Raw genomic sequence first — 15,805 nt, forward strand, 5'->3', positions numbered from 1 at the left:
TACCAACATGGGCCAGTGAAGCGACGTCCTCCACAACTAGACTGAAGAACAAAAGGACAGCAACTTGTCTGTTCCCCCTCCCCGATTCCCCAACGCTATTCCCCTCCCCCGATTCCCCAATAAAATCTTTAAAAAAACAAAAAACATGCTACTGTTTCTCAATGCAAAAGTGACTTTCTAAATTGGCAGATCATTTCAAAGAGTGATGAGAGGTAACTTCTTATGCTCAGGTCCCAGGTATTCACCGGGCTGTGAAAACAGTGCTTTATATTCATCCGTCACATTTATCTCAGATCCTGTGTCTGTCTCTCTCTCTCTCTCTCTCTCTCTCTCGCTTTCGCTCTCGTTTGTTGTACCCATTTTCCCTTATTCTCTTCCTAGTCTCTCTCTAGCTCTTTCTCTTTCAACTCGCCCTACCTCTCTCTCTTACCCCCTTCTGTTTACCTCCTGCTCGTTTACTGCATCTATATCTCATACTGCTTTCATGTCTCTACCCTTATCTCTATAATGAGGAAATTCCCCCACTTAAGTTAAAATTGAACCTTGAACATTGTCACATATCAAAAAGAGATCAAGAATTCCTCCCCCCTTTTTTTTAAAGGCTTCAAGGTTATAAGAAATGTAGTAAATCCTTTGTTCCACTACATTTTATAGGTTAGTGTTTATTATCTTAAAATATGTCTTATAGATTGATAATTTCATAAAGGTAGTTATCTGGTTTTACCTGATAACCTTTGATTCTTAAAAAACTAGATAGCAGATTAACACAAGCAAGAGACTAGGCAGCAGGAAAACAACTGCTAGAATCAAAATAGCTGATAAAAGACCACAGAATGAATGACTATAGAAGCACAAGAATATACCACCACATAATGTAAGGCAGGTAACTTTGAGTATCTGTTATCCATCCCTAAGAGAATCAATCTTATTACAGAACAATAGTGGTTATTGTTTAATAAGGAAGTGAAAAGTATGATTCTTCCTAAAGCTATTTCCATCAAAAAATGGCTAAAATGGAAATTACGTTACTGCTATGTATATTATATTGAGAGTATCAATATGTATAAAGTTTTTACTATAATAGAGTAAAATTTTCTTAAAAGTTCATTGTGCAAACATTTATTGAGACCTATCAACCAAGAACTGGGACCAGTGTGAAAATGAATATAAAATTGCCCCTGCCTTCACAAACTTTCAGTTGAAAGGAGATAGATGTAAACTATTAACACAGCGCGATGGACTGGATACAGCAGTAAATAAATGTACACTTTATCATTGTCTCTCCACTATGAAATGGATGAGTAGAACCTCACAGCTCAGGTATTGCCAACTCAAATGTTACCAAAATTAAGGTTTGCAGAATTGTCGCAGCTATTGTATAATCCTATATCTTGTGATTCTGTAATCACATGATCTCCTTTAAAAAATCTGACTTACATACACTAAGTAAAATTATTTCAATTACTCTTTGCAAGAAAGAAGCTCATTTATATGTTTAGCAGACTGCTAACTTACTATAAACCTGGGTATAAATGAGGAATACCAACTTGTTTTGATTTTTTTTTTCTGGGAAGATGTTTATTTTTAGCAATGATGTCCTAATTGGTTCTGTTCTCTCCCTCGGCTCTCTCTGCCACAGTTCCAGAGTTATCAGTAGGCTAGATAGAAGGTGACCTCTCCTCAAAAGGACTTGGACAACTCAGATTATCTGAAGACACAAACCTGATAGGAGGGAGAAGAAAAAACAAAACACTTGAAGCAAGAAACTCAAATGTAATCCTACGATCAAAGCAACTGGTCAACACTTCCATCAGAAGTGAAGATAGGAAGCTCATCAGATAGAAGGAACGTCAGCCGTGAGATGTTTGCAACATATCACTTTGTTGCAAGCAGTGTGTCGCTTCTGCACAATCAGAGACTGTCTCAATCTCTCCACTCACCGTGGAAGTTGCCTTGTGCCTAAACTGAATTGACAAATGCATTGTAACTACAGATTTTATTTATTGTTGTGGAACTGTAAGGTCTACATATAAAGGGAAAAAGTTAATGTGGAAAGCTGATCTACACTCAGCTGATGCCAGCATTCGTTAAAACTGTTCACATGCAGAGAACAAAGCAGTGACAACCATTGGCCCTTAGCATTCCCGGCATACCTATTAGTGTCTTAAAAAGGAAGGGAAAAGTCTTTTGTTGCCCCCTCCGATCCTTTTGCCATATGAATAGTGTTTTCCATGAAATAGGAAAAATCTTACTTGGTATAGCATTTCTCTTGCTCATTTTTTCATTCATTTTTATTTTCTCTTTGTGGGTGTTATGTTTGGTCTCTGAATCTGAATAGTTTATGGTCACAGTCCAGAATCCTCCATGTAGCCCTATGTGCTTTGCATACTTACCTTACAAAGATCAGCAGAGACCCTCTGTGACCATAGCCTAGCTAAGATTTTGAAAGGGGAAATTTCGCCCCCTAGACTTTCCCCAGAATAAATATTGCTTTATTTCTAATAATAACCAAGACTTTTCAAGCTTCTAGTTTTCATAGTAAAGCTTGTAATAGCAAAAAGTGTAAATTACAAGGGAAGAATCTATTTAGAAATTGCTTTGTTTTCCAAGCAGGAAGTACTACATGCAGTACTTGTAAAGTGTTAGCTATAAGTAAGCACAAAATGTATTTAAAATACAAAGAAGATTTTCAGGCTGTGGTTATGGTGAACATAACAAAACTCAGTAGTCACCAAGGCAGGTAGTGTGATAAATGAACACACCACTCTGAGGCTAATTACCTAATGGAATACAAGAGCAATGGTCACCCGTGTTTCCTTATCCTAGCCTTTATTTCTCTGTCATTTGGATGGCTGGTCAGTAGGGAGGAATTCAGTGGGTGATTTAATCAACTGCAAACCATCTGCCCCTGTCCCGAGAAGATGAGCCAGATTAGCATTAAACCAGTACTTGTCAGTCCATCCTAATAGTGTGCGTTAAGGCACCCTGTGTCTCTAACCCTTACGAGTTGTTTTTTAAGACATAATAATCACTTTGAACTTCCATGAAATCTGTCTTCCACCACAACAAACCTGGGAGAGAAAAACATGCTAAACAATGTTGACTTGGCATAATAATTCCCCATAGCCAATATCAACAGCAGCAGTCAGCACACGGAAGAAAGGACCCAAATCACTATGTAACGTCAAGATTTCTGTTAATCTGAAAGAACAAAAACAAAACAGAACTTCAGATCCTCCAGTCAGGATGATTCCTAACAAATCAGTCTTTTGTGAACTTAGTGGACTTTTTTGGTTACTTTAATTTGCATATATTCTCTGATTACATCAGACTCTATCTGTGGCCTTGTTCTTCATTTCAGTGTTAATCAGCTAAACAGAAATTGTTGCTTATGATGTGTGAGTGAACATATGCCACTGCCTGGCCTTTTTTTCTTCGGAGCTTGTTGTCTTTTTCGCTATATTAGACTTTGCAGTATGCCCAGAAGCTTTCCTTCATAAAATAGAAAGAAAAAAACATTTGGCTTATTTTTCACTGTAGCTAGTCTTTTATACAATAATCTTGTAAGAAAATTTCTTGAATTCTAAATATTACTCTTTCTAGATTTTTGAAATCGAAAAGTTTTCAGTAAAAAGTTTCTTACTTTATTTTATTATATTAGGTAGTAAAAATGTAGGGTTATTTACCATAACCTGTTCATTAATATCAGAAATTTACAATAGCATTTTAAGACCATAGTAGGGTTCTAGCATACCGTGTAGTACCTATGGAGTATTGTAAGAGCTAATTGTCCGAGATGAACCGCTTCTCATCTTGTTCTCCAGTTTCCATTGTTGGTTTACTGCAGATTTGTATCCTGTGTCAAATTCAAGGTATTATTGATAAACCTTTCAACCAGCAGCAAGAAGTTCAAATTTTTTTCTGTCACTGTAACAGAAAACACAATATGTATATAACATTTATGTAGCAATAAATGTGCCATCTTTTTTAACATAGTAAGCCAGTGAGTTTTTTACATTCCTCTCTCAAAGAATAATGCATTTTGTTTTCTCCATCTCATTCCTCCCAGAAATGTCCACACTGCTTTTCTTTTTTCCCCCCAGCTTTGTTGAAATATATAACATTGTGAAATGTAAGGTGTACAGCACAGTGATTTGCTATATGTGTATATTGCAAAGCGATCACCACAATAAGGCTAGTTAACAAATCCATCACCTCACTTAGTGGTATTTTATGTGTGTGTGTGTCGAGAATTTTAAGGCCCACCCTGCCTTTCCTATCTGCATTATCTACAGCGTTATCCGGGAAACCCTTCAGGTCAGAATCAGACTTGTAGAACTAAGTTGGTAATCAAGTCTGTAGCTTCTCTGGGTTGTGTGTTTCTCCTCTTGCTGTCTTTACTGATTTACTGATAGGGGCCTTTTAGTCTCTCCCTGAAAGTTGACCAAACATCAGTGAGTAGTTAAAAATCTAATCATTTGCAGATCTAGAGAAAAACAAAAATGGGAAAAGACTCAGATGAGGCTTTTCAAATGAACACTCTTCAAAGCACTTTCACATGTCATATGTCCCTTTTTTCACGAAAAGCCTATGTCATAATTAAGGAATAGTATTCCTTACTATTTTTTAGATAAAAAATTCTGTTTTCATCCCAATTTTCACACACACCAGCAACAAAAATATGCATAGTGATTACCGATGAGGACTTCATGCCAAGCAAGAGCCTGAGAAAAACAGTGGACAAACTTTCTGTGGGGCCTGTGTGTGAGATACCCAAGGTCATTATCACACCCTCTTGGGATCCTGGCAAATTGCTTCTCTCGGTGAATTATGAAGTCCACTATTCACATTGGAGGCCCAACGGATCATTTTAGTAATGGTGGGATTTGGTGAAAACAGGTAAATATTTTAGTTTGATTAAATGGTAAATAAAAGTTCCATCTAAGAAGAAAATACAGAATGTTAGAACTGAAATGGAATCTAGAGACGATCTATTAACTGCCTCATTAATAAGTTTATAAAAACTGAGGCCCAGAGAGGTTATATGTCTCCAAGAGCACATAACTACCAACAGATCAAGACACTTAAAACTTTCCCTACAAAATCTCCCTGCCTTTATTTTATCTTCTTTCTCTTTACCGATTTTTAGGCCAGTCCTATTTAGTGGCTTTAATTTCTCTACTACTTTATTTTTCTTTCATTGTTTTCTCTAGTTCATATTTTTTTCTTCCATGGAAACTCCATACATCATATCGTGTGTGTGTGTGTGTGTGTGTGTGTGTGTGTATGTGAAAGGTTAAAGAGTATTAACTTTGGCATCAAACAGTCCTCAATTCAAATCCAAGCTCAGTATCTAATTAACTCCATTTCCTTATCTGAAAAAATGGAGATACATACTATTATAGAATTGTTTAAGTACTGAATGAAACCATGTATGGAAAGCTCTTACTGTGGTTCCTGTCACTTAATAAGTACTCAATAAATGACAAATATTTTTAAAATAAATAGTAGCTTTCCTTATAACCAGCTCCCAGGATGATTCCTCTTCAGCCATCCTGTGAGAGGCAAATGGTGATAAAATCCACCCCAAGAAGATGGCAGTCCATCTTTGCAGGAGTCTACATTCTTTTGGGGCAGTCCAGTTTATTTTCAATGCCTTCCTATGGCTACATTTTATAAGGACTTTTTTGAAACCTTCCCATTTCAAGAGTGAATCCCAGTCCCATTGTGTGGGTTGGTAGGACCCTGACCTTGGGTCCTCAGGAAGCAGATGCCAAGGTGAGTTAGATGTGCAGGGGTTTACTGGCTGTAGTATTTATGGAAAACAAAAGGGAAAGGAATCAGGAGTAGTCGGACAGCTTTCAGACCATGCTGCAGGGCTGACATCTGTGAAAGAAGGGGAGAAGGCAGGAAGAGTAGCGAGGAAGAGCCTCAGCCTGCCTTGGAGTTCTGAGAAAGTCGCGGGCTGTCCAGTGGGGTCCGAGAAGATGGATCATTGAGGAGCCTTGTGTTGGGCAGAACTGGTGAGGTACCAAGGCCCCTGTTGTGGTCAGTCATTGATTGGGAGTCACCTGGGGAGGTAGACCTCAGTTTGAACACTACAGCAAAGGTGCTACACCTGAAGGCAGATAGCTAAGGGGACCCCTCCCCCAACAGGTTATACCTTGAAGGGAGAACTCAGAGGGGTGCCTCTGAGTAACACATTTTTGTTCCTACAAGACTGGCCAAACCAAACCAAAGAGTCTTCTGTGGTTGCTGAGACCATCGCTGACCTTGGGCTCATCAGTATTTTAAAAATTGCCATTATTTCTCCCCTGGCATTCCACAGTCCAAGTACACCCACACATTGTCGGGAAGGATGAGTCCCATTCCTCCCCCACCTTCACGGGCTGCAGTGTGGGCTGGTATGATCGGGCCAAGTCCCTGAGTCAGCTGTTTAGTATTCTGGTGTTATAGGATATTGTGATAGCCCAGGTCAGTGGATGGTCCACAGAATCTTTGTGGCCACCTAGGTTTAGAAGGCCACATGTCCTCATCATTTTGGATGGTTTTCCCTGTGAGTGTCCCCAACCCCCGAAGCTCTTACCTCTGTCCTATACTGGGGAATGTTCATGGGAGTAGAAATATCTTCCCTGTTTTGTTTTCTTTCTTTCCCTGTTTAATTACTTATTGTGAAAGATAACCTGAAAGGGTGTTTCTGCTCCCTTTGGTCTAGACCTACATTCTCTTCCCAAAACTGATAAGGAATTTGCTGCGTGCTGCCCGGTTCTCCTTTCTCACTCGAGGATCGATGCCCCACTGGACAGGGTCCCTAGCTGAAGTTGCACAGGCTTGCTGATTCATTTTGTCCTTAGGTGTAAGCACAACACCCAAGGCCTCCAAACCTTTCAAAGCCTCTGAAAATTTTGCAACCTGAAAAAATGTCATGGTGCCAAAAGATACACTGCAAAAATGAAATTCATTTCAAAAACAATTACAAAAACCATCTCAGATTTTTACAGCAAATAAAGTGATTGTTTAATGTGGGATTTGAGCTCATTTTGATCCATTTGGTACGATGGAGCCTAGGACTTTCAAAGGTCTTACAACCATCCTGGAGTCCTTCAGTTCCACAGTCTGTTATCACATTTTCTTCTCTGGTTTATTGATAGTCTCCTTGGGAAGAAATACAACCGTGTCTTCCCCACTGGAGGCATGGACCATTTCTGGATCTGAAGATCTCGGCCTGGGCCTGGAGGACCCCGAGACAGCGTGCATTTTTTAGAAGCTCTAAACAGGCCACTTTTCCCTGCTCCCAGGCCAGGGCTTCCTTTCCTCAGTCCTTTGCCGTCCTATGAGATTTTTTTTTTTTTTTGCTTTCTCTCGTTTCCTTGCTCTTTTGTAGCCCCCTTTCCTGCAAGCCTTAATCTTTTCTCCTGGACAGTTGGTGACAGTTGGTGCTTGTTAGGCTGAGGTGGCAGCCCAGTGTTGGGAGCAGGCCATGGCAGTATCTCTGGCCAGCCAGCAAGAGGGACCACGTTGTTCTGAAATACACCCAGCCATTTGCCATGGTGGCTTTTCTCCATTGCCTGAGGACTCCCAGCGACCACTCTCAGTGCCTGGAGAAGGTGGCTGATGTACCAAAGCAGCACAGTAATGACGCTTCAGTTGGCCTGTGGAAGCCACCTCACACTCAGGAGGCGTCTTCCCTGACACCTCCACCCTATCAGGCCGGGCTACCCCACCCACTCATTCCAGGCCTCCCCCAGGCCATCCTGCCTCATCCTCATTAAAACCTGTGCCGAAAGCAGCAGTGTTGTTTTTCAGACTCTTAGCAGTGAGTTATTGATCAATACTGATAGTGCAAGGAGCTTGATCTCACCCAGAACTGGCAGAGATTAATTAGCTTCATTCCCAAGCATAATCCTAATTAGGCACAGGAAGAAAGAAAATAAAACACAAAGGAACTATTCTTCCACGAGAACTACCGACCTTCTGTCCCAGGGGTGGAGGAGGAGCAGGAAAGAGGAAGAAACAGGTAAACATGTCCCAGCCCCTGAGTGCTTTCTGCCTGGTCCAAACCCAGGCCATCCAACCCATGAGCACAGACAGTGGTGAGGATGGGGTGCCTTTCTACAAGGATCACATATGAAAATGTATGTTTATTTGCTTCACTTCGCGCCCTGCCTAATGATGTACAGGAAGGCACAATTAAGCAGGAGGTACCTGCATAATTTGAAGTACCTGTTCTAGGCTTGCTCAGCCAGGGGGGCTGAGGACACCACCAGTGGAGAACTCCGCTCCATTGGGCTGGGGGAGAAAGGTTGGATGGGGACTGGGTAATCGCCCTGAAGCCTGAGTAGAAACACAAAGGAATTATTTGGGGGCATCTGGGGAGCAGGAGCCATCTAGCTCTATTACTGGCATTTTCTAAAACTTGACAGCCAGGACTGATGGCCCAAATGGCTCTTCACTGGTGGTGGGGAGGGCCACGGGAGGTGGGAGGGACTTGCGACTTGAGATTTAACTATCTAACCACTCTGAGCTTCAGTTTCCTTTTCTGTAAAAGGGATAATTAATAATACTAGCTCATGTGATGTTTATGAGAACTGAGAAATTCAAAGGTTATGGCACATAGCAGGCACTTCCTAATCCCCCTAATGAAAATAAACCAAGGGAGCAGCAAATCAAAAAACGATGACTTGCACACTACTCTTTTTTCACTAGCACATATTTAATAGGCCTGACAATGTGTCAGGTACTTGCGGACCCTGCCATCGCTGAGGTCACAGTGGCGTGCAAAGACAGACAAGTAATAGGAGCTGCAAACAGTGTGACCAGGGAAACACTGTGGACTTGAGTACAAAAAGACAAGGACCCTGGCCAGGGCTGACAGCCAGGGCAGGGCTTCAAAGAAGGAGTGCCACACCCCTGAGTCGGACAAGGAAATGAGAGTTCAAGGGCTAGCTGATGATGAGCTCAGGAGAGTTAGTAACAAAAGGGAGTCCCTGCATCTGCTATAAGCAGAGCAGGAATGGAGAGAAGGCCCTGCGCCCCCAGCCCACCAGCCCCCCCACACTCACACCAAAATGTGGCCCCTTTAACCTCCAAGTCTCTACTCAACCTGTGACCTGTGTTTGGACCCTGATGCAAACCAACCAACTGTGGAAATTTGAACACTGACTGGACAACTTGATGCTATCAAGAAAATAATTTATAATTTTAGATGTGATATTGTGGTTGTTTTTTAAAAGTCTTTGCCTTTTAGAGATTCATACTGAAGTGTTTACAGAGGGAGTGATAGGGAATCTGGAATTAGCTTCCGTGTAACCCAGTGGTGGGCAGGGGTGGGGGGTGAGGGGGTTTAGATGAAATAAGAGGCAGTGAGTTGATTGCTAAATGCTAGGTGACAGGTATGTGGGATTCATGATACTCTCGTAGATATTTGACATTTTTCATGATTAAAAGTTGAAAGAAAGGAGAAAGGCAGGCAGGAAAGGAGGGAGGGAGAGAGGGAGGCAGAGAGGGGAGGAAACAGCTTCTACTCGTGTGTCTCCTGAAACCTTCCCCTATCGCCACATTGGAAGGGGGAGAGAAGGCTGTTTGCTCAGCCAGAGCACTGAAGCCTCTGAGGAGACAAGTTAGACATCCAGGGAGCATCCCCAAGCTGGAATCCCTCTGGGGACAAGCCCACACCATGGATAGACACAGCACAGGACATCAGGTAGCGGAGGGGCATGGGACCAGGAGGGAGGCATTAGAAAGGAGACCATTAATAGCTGTGGAGAAGGAAGCTATGAGCCAACTTCCCTTCGTAAGGAAAGGGCGGCAGGGCCGTGGAGGCGGGTGGTGGGACGGATGCGCCAGGATCAGAGGGAGTTTTCTGAAGGAGCAAGAAAGCCCGCCGCACCCCCGGCTACCAAGCAGGTGGTATCTGGAGACAGGCCACTCAAGGCAGTTTGTGGCCTGGAAGTTGGAAGTACCTGTGCCCCCACCAGCTGGCAGACGGCCCTGGTGGAGGGGCTGGGCCTGCCCCCACCAGGCAAAGCTTCCCCTCTGTGCCTGCCTCAGGGATGCCACGAGTCCTTGCATGACCGGACCATTCCCATTTTCCCGAGGCTTCTCCAGGGTCCTCGGCAGGACAGAACCCTGCCGCACTGACCCGCTCCCAGAGCAAGGGCTGTGTCCTAGTTAGTGGAGCCTCCACGGGGGAAGGAATGCGTGGGAGGGACGTGTCCAGAGCTGCCTGGGGAGGCTGCTAATGGGGAAAGAAGGCTCTGCCAGCTACTTTGGGGAAAGTGGGTTTTGCAACAACCTGGATGATGTTAAGTGCTTGGGGGGCCTGGGAAGACCGAATGTTTAATATCTGGAAGAGAGGCTGTCTAAACAAAGTAATTAGGAGGCTTCTTTGTAGTGATATGAAAGAGATGAATTGGGTTTATCCGACATCAAAGGACAGGAGATACAATGGGGAACAAGGCCGCTGGGCAGCGTGGGCCGGCTGGAGTGGAGACTTCCGCAGTCTCTGGGATGGGGAAGCCTTCCCCGTAGTGTGTGTTCTGAGGATTGCTTTGAAGGCACACACCCCATAAAACTCTCTCCCACTTATTTAACACGCTTCCTAAAACCTAGCTCTCAGATTCAGGTTTCACCTCCCCACAGCCACCTTTTCACAAGCGACATTTACCACCAACCAGGAGAAACACGGGGGCCTGCCCGCCACCGCTTGCCATTGGGAAGGGGGTGTGCACAGACTGCCCCCTTGTTGAGGCTAAATCGAGGACGTCAGGCCCTGCCCCTGGTGCAGGCCAGCGAGCGGGGTGAGCAGCCTGCTGCCGCCTCCACTGACCAGCAACCCTGGGTGAGGCCCTCAGCATCTCTGAGCATAAATGGCCTTGCTTGTAAAATGGAAATTATAATCCTTAAATCACACGGGTGTGGTGCCAGGGGAGACAGAGAGGGAACTTGGAGAAAAGGCAGCAAGAGGACCCCCTGGATGGAGTCTGTTGAATGCAGGAAGAGCTAGAGCAGTCACCCCAGAGGACCTTTCCCAGGACGCCAACAGACAGCAAGCAGATCAGCGTCACTGCGCGCACTGCACAGCCTGCCAGCCCAGGCTGCCCTGTGGGGACATAGGACATTAATTTCACCCCAAAATTCAGTGGTTCTACATCGCTCACATTTTAAAGTGTTTATGGAAGAAGTGATACAATATCTGGGATTTATGTTAAAATATTCTAGCCAATAAAAATGTACAGAGTAGATGAAACAAGAATGTCAGAATCTTGATAATTCTTGAAACTGGATGAAGATACATGAAGATTTATTATTTTATTCTGTCCTACTTTTGTGTATGTTTGACATTTTTCCTAATGAAAAGTTAGTCACAAAAGTAAATTTCAGACTTAGAGCTCCAATTCCCAGCAGGTAGAGCTGAAGCTGAGCTGATGGGGTTCCCTGCCTCTCCCTCCCTCCAACACTCGGGGTCTCCTGAAGTGGAAGGCACCACACTGGGCACTTCGGGGCGACACAGAGATGACCACAAGACAGATCAGCAGGAGAGGCAGAGAAGTCACAAAGCAGCGCTGTGTGCGCCCCAGGGGGCAGTCAACTCAGATGAGAGAGGGTGTCAGGATGGCCCAGTTCTAGCGACAATCAAACAAATAGTAACAGCCGCCACAAACATTGGCTGGGGGCTGCAGGGGGAAGACTCCTGGGCTGACTTTCACTTACAGGCCTGTCAGGCCCTGAATTTGACAGGAGGGGGCTGCTGAGGTGCCTGCGGTCCGCAGCTATTCCAGAGTTGGGATCATGTGTTTCCAATGAACTGAAAGTTCAGAAGAAAAATGTCCCTGTTTGTGCCTTTGACTGGGACGCAGGACTGTCCCCCACCCACTAGAAAACCAGAGAGGGAAGGTGTACCATCCTAAGCACACATCTGGGTAAGTATCTGAGTGTGATTGTATGAGTTTGTGTGAGTGTGTGTGTGCACCTGTGGAGTGCTGACGTTTGAACCTGGATGTGATGACCATTACTCCCACTGAAGAGTATATCACCAACAGAAGGAGAAAAACATAGGGAAATGCCTGTAAAACAAGGAAGGCCTTCGTTTTGGCATAACTTATATAAAAGTGCCTAGAACACACACAGTAAAATGCAGGTAACATTGGAAGACACAACCAAGAGAGAGTGAAGATCAAAGGCTTTAGAGAATCGGGGGTCTGGATTTGAACCCTGACTTGGCGTGGAAATATATGATCCCAACTCTGGAATAGCTGCAGACATTATGGCAGAAATTGCCGTATACCAGAAGCGATGTGTGACACGGAGTGTTGTCATGATGGAGGATGATTTACGGCACACTTTAAAACACACCTTCTTGCAACCATAGCTTACACCTGACTGAATGCACCAAACAAGTTGAAACTTGTCACACACTGTTCCTAAGGTTTGATGTGCCGCTTCCCATATTGAAGATCCCTGCTTTTCCATTGGATGGCACTCGGCAGCAGCATTCATGTATTTTGTGATCACAATGGAAAGGCTCCGTGTCACACATCGCCTCAGGTGTGGCAATTTCTGTCAAATACATTTTAGTGTGTCCTCATCCACCTTATTCACCAGATCTGGCACCGTGCGATTTGTAGCTTTTCCTGAATCGATTCAGGACATCCACAACAGTGGGACTAAAGACATTCAGGAAAGAGGACTTCTAAAACTGCTTCAAAAAGTGGCAAGAATGATGGGATGGGTGTGTTGGAAGCGAGGGGGCATATTTTGCGGAGGATTAATGGCAATGTGTCTTTTACTATAATATATATTTTAATTTAAACAATCACTATTTTTTGAGGACACCTCGTATGTCCTTTTTCTGTTCCAGGATCCGGTCCACGATACTTCATTTGACTCTGTGTTCAATCTGCAACCATTTCTCTGTCTTTCCTTGTTTTCTCATGACTTTCACATTTTGTAGAGTACTGAAACGGTATTTTGTAGACTGTATCCTGAGTTGCATTTTCCTGGCATGTTCTCATAATTAGACTGGGGTTGTGGATTTTGAGGAAGAATAGCACGGAGGTGAAGTGCCCTTATCGCATCAGGTGAGGAGCACCTGCTATCAATATGACTTGTCACTAGTTATGGTAACCTCGATCACTTGGTTAAGGTGGTGTTTGCTGGGTGTCTTCACTGCAAAGTTACTATTGTCCCTTCCACGTTTTATTCCTTAGAAGCCGGTCACTAAGTCCAGGCCACCATCAGGGCAGAGGAATGAAGCCACACCTCCTGGAGGAAGGCGTAGTCTCATTTGTATTTGGAATTATTCTGTCAGGGAGGTTTGTCCCTCATTTTGCTTAATCCTTTTACGCTTCAGTTTCTCATCTGTGAAATGGGGATAATGGCCATTATCCAAGAGGGTTGTTGGATGGTTTAAATAATAGAATGTGTGGAAAGCACTTAGCACTAGCAGAGGTTAAATACTGTGATCAAGAATGATCTGAAGACACATCAAAGTATTACACGAGTCATTTAACTCTAGGCCCCTTGTGCAGCTGCTAGTGTTGGTCTCCTCCAGACCCAGGGAGTAAAGGCCCCTGAGAAGGGGCTGTTTGAGCCAGGCTGGTGCTAGCCTGCTCTCTGCTCCTCCTGTGAGCCCTGCAGATGACACGGGAGGTCTGGAGACAGAAGGCCAAAAGCCTACGAAGGCACAGCCTTGTAGGCAGAGAGGGAGCAGGTCAGGTGAAGGGAACCACGGAGGCGCTGGGCTGAGATGTGGTTGTGGATTGGATTTAGGTGAAAGATGACAAAAAGGTGGTGAGGACCAAACACCTCAGAAACCACTCTGGAGACAGGATCAAGTAGAGCTTAACATATAGTGAGCGCTCAATTATTACTTGTTGATTGAATGGCTTAATGAACAACTAAACAAAGAATACTAGACTGGGAGTCCAGTGTTTTGGGGCTTGCATTCCAGATTTTTTTTTTTTTTTCCAATTTGCTGTGTGACCCTGAGCAAGTTTTTAAAACTTTTCTGGGCATCGTATTCCATCTGTGTAAACTGTGAGGAAGTTGGGGAGAGAAAGGGACTGTGTCCGGGCTCTAGAGGCAAGGCACTGACCCCCACTGCGCCTTCTGTCACCCCACTTTCCATGACCCAGCCTAAGGGTGGGACTCCTTACCTCACTATCAAAGCACACGCCGCAATCTTAGCACTTATCAAAGAACGGGGCATTGTTGGAAGCTTGTCGGCATGTGCAGTAAAGGCGGTTGCAACACTTGTTCTGCCTGCTTTTGCTCTGTGCTTCCAACACTGCTCCCTTTGTTTCTCTTTATCTCCCCCTGACTATTGTCACCTCATGTTTGTCTTCAGCTGCTGAAAGGGCCACGTTTGTTTTAATTACAAATAAGATCACTTAGTGGGCTCCGGTGGGTGGGGAGCCGCCTTGTGCAGTCCTCAGAGGTGGCCCCACCGGCCTCTCTCTGAAAGGGGGATCTTTTCTTTCCTCCGTGTTTATTTTTAGACAAAGACAAGCGATGGAGGTGCCCTCTGGATCATAGCCTTCAGAGGCGAGGGCTAGCTTTGATGTTCACCCCAATCTTTCATGACCTTACTGTGAGTATTCCTGGACCGAGTATAGCAGTTCTCTTTACCATTCAGGGAGGAAGCGCGGAGTCTGGAGAAGGAGGTCACCAGACAGGAAAGGGCTTTGCAGAGGTGGGGTTGGGTGAGGGGGATGATGCATTATTTTTAACATTTGATTTATTTTTCAACCTAGACCTCTCCTTCCTAGGAGGGCTCTTTCTAAATCTAAGCTGCCTCTCTGTAGGCTGCTGTCTTAGCGTCCTGGTACATCCTGCCTCCAAGTCTTCTGGCTTTTTCCTCCCCTGCCGGTTTTCCTGGAGCCGCTTCCCAGCTCTAGTCACCCAGGCCACTGGCGCAGCCAACCTTTAACTGCCAGCTCTGGGGCGCCCCCTGCTGCCTAAAACTGTTGTGACCGTTGAGCAGAGGTTCAATTTGGGGGCTGGCTGGATTCACATTCCGTTGGCCACAAACTTGGTGGCAAACAATCAAAATGAACTTCTCAATTGTCCCCAAGCCGGCACTCAGCTGCGTATTGCGGAGACACGTTAAGATGCAGGTGGTCTCTGCCTGGGTACAATGGCTCATGCAGCCCTGCCTGCCTCCAGCCTGGAAGTTCCGCGCGCGCGCGCGCGCGCGCGCGCGCCCCCAGGCCACGTGACCCTCCTTTTAGCCAGATCCCAGGCTCTGGGCCAGCCTTGCCCTCAGAAAGGAGATTCAGAGACCTCCCGATGAGAAGGGCAAGCGAGGCAGCATGTAGGCGCCTGCCCTGCAGGTGCCACACGTCTCCCTTTCCAGGTCTCACATGCTCTAGAGACCAAACGATAGCCAGTGACTGGGTCCCCCTTGTGCTTTACTCCCTGCCCCCGTTCCCCTAAGAACCAAGTCTGATTTTCCATCTTCCAAGGGCCAGAGCCCATTCTCCCCAACCCTCCTGCTCAGCCTGTGAGGCCTGTGGGCTCCCGGGCCCCTCACACCAGGACCAAGAGCTGCCTCACCCAGGAGGCCCAGCAGGCTAAGTGCCCAGCCCCCTAACCCCCAACACATACACACTGTCCGGTGCCTCAGGAATGTTTGAATTTCTTTTAAAATCAAAAGGAAGAAATATACTTTGAGGTAGAAGAAAATATTTTTTAATTATTATTATTTATTATTATTACTTTTTTTTTAGCTGAGCCATCCTCCTACCTGTTGGCAGCTCAGCGGCAGCTCAGCTCGGCCGTAAATCGAACCAATGACCCTGTTCCT

At 44.9% G+C, this 15,805-nt stretch overlaps 1 protein-coding gene across 9 annotated transcripts in view; it reads left to right on the forward strand.

Moving 5' to 3' along the window:
* Positions 1-14,565, forward strand: part of TCF12 (transcription factor 12) — a 334,886-nt gene extending 320,321 nt beyond the window's left edge. For 5 of the 9 annotated variants that reach the window (XM_019665588.1, XM_019665606.1, XM_019665626.1 and 2 more), the window contains one exon: positions 1,640-3,995. The gene's annotated coding sequence lies outside the window, so the exon portion shown is untranslated. Of the gene's footprint in view, positions 1-1,639; positions 4,000-14,498 lie in introns of those variants that run through there. The other 4 variants (XM_019665554.1, XM_019665598.1, XM_019665561.1 and 1 more) reach the window with 2 other exon arrangements.
* The last annotated feature ends 1,240 nt before the right edge of the window (positions 14,566-15,805 follow it).

The sequence above is a fragment of the Hipposideros armiger genome, unplaced genomic scaffold, assembly GCF_001890085.2.
Source record: "Hipposideros armiger isolate ML-2016 unplaced genomic scaffold, ASM189008v1 scaffold_12, whole genome shotgun sequence".
NCBI classification, from domain to species: Eukaryota; Metazoa; Chordata; class Mammalia; order Chiroptera; family Hipposideridae; genus Hipposideros; species Hipposideros armiger.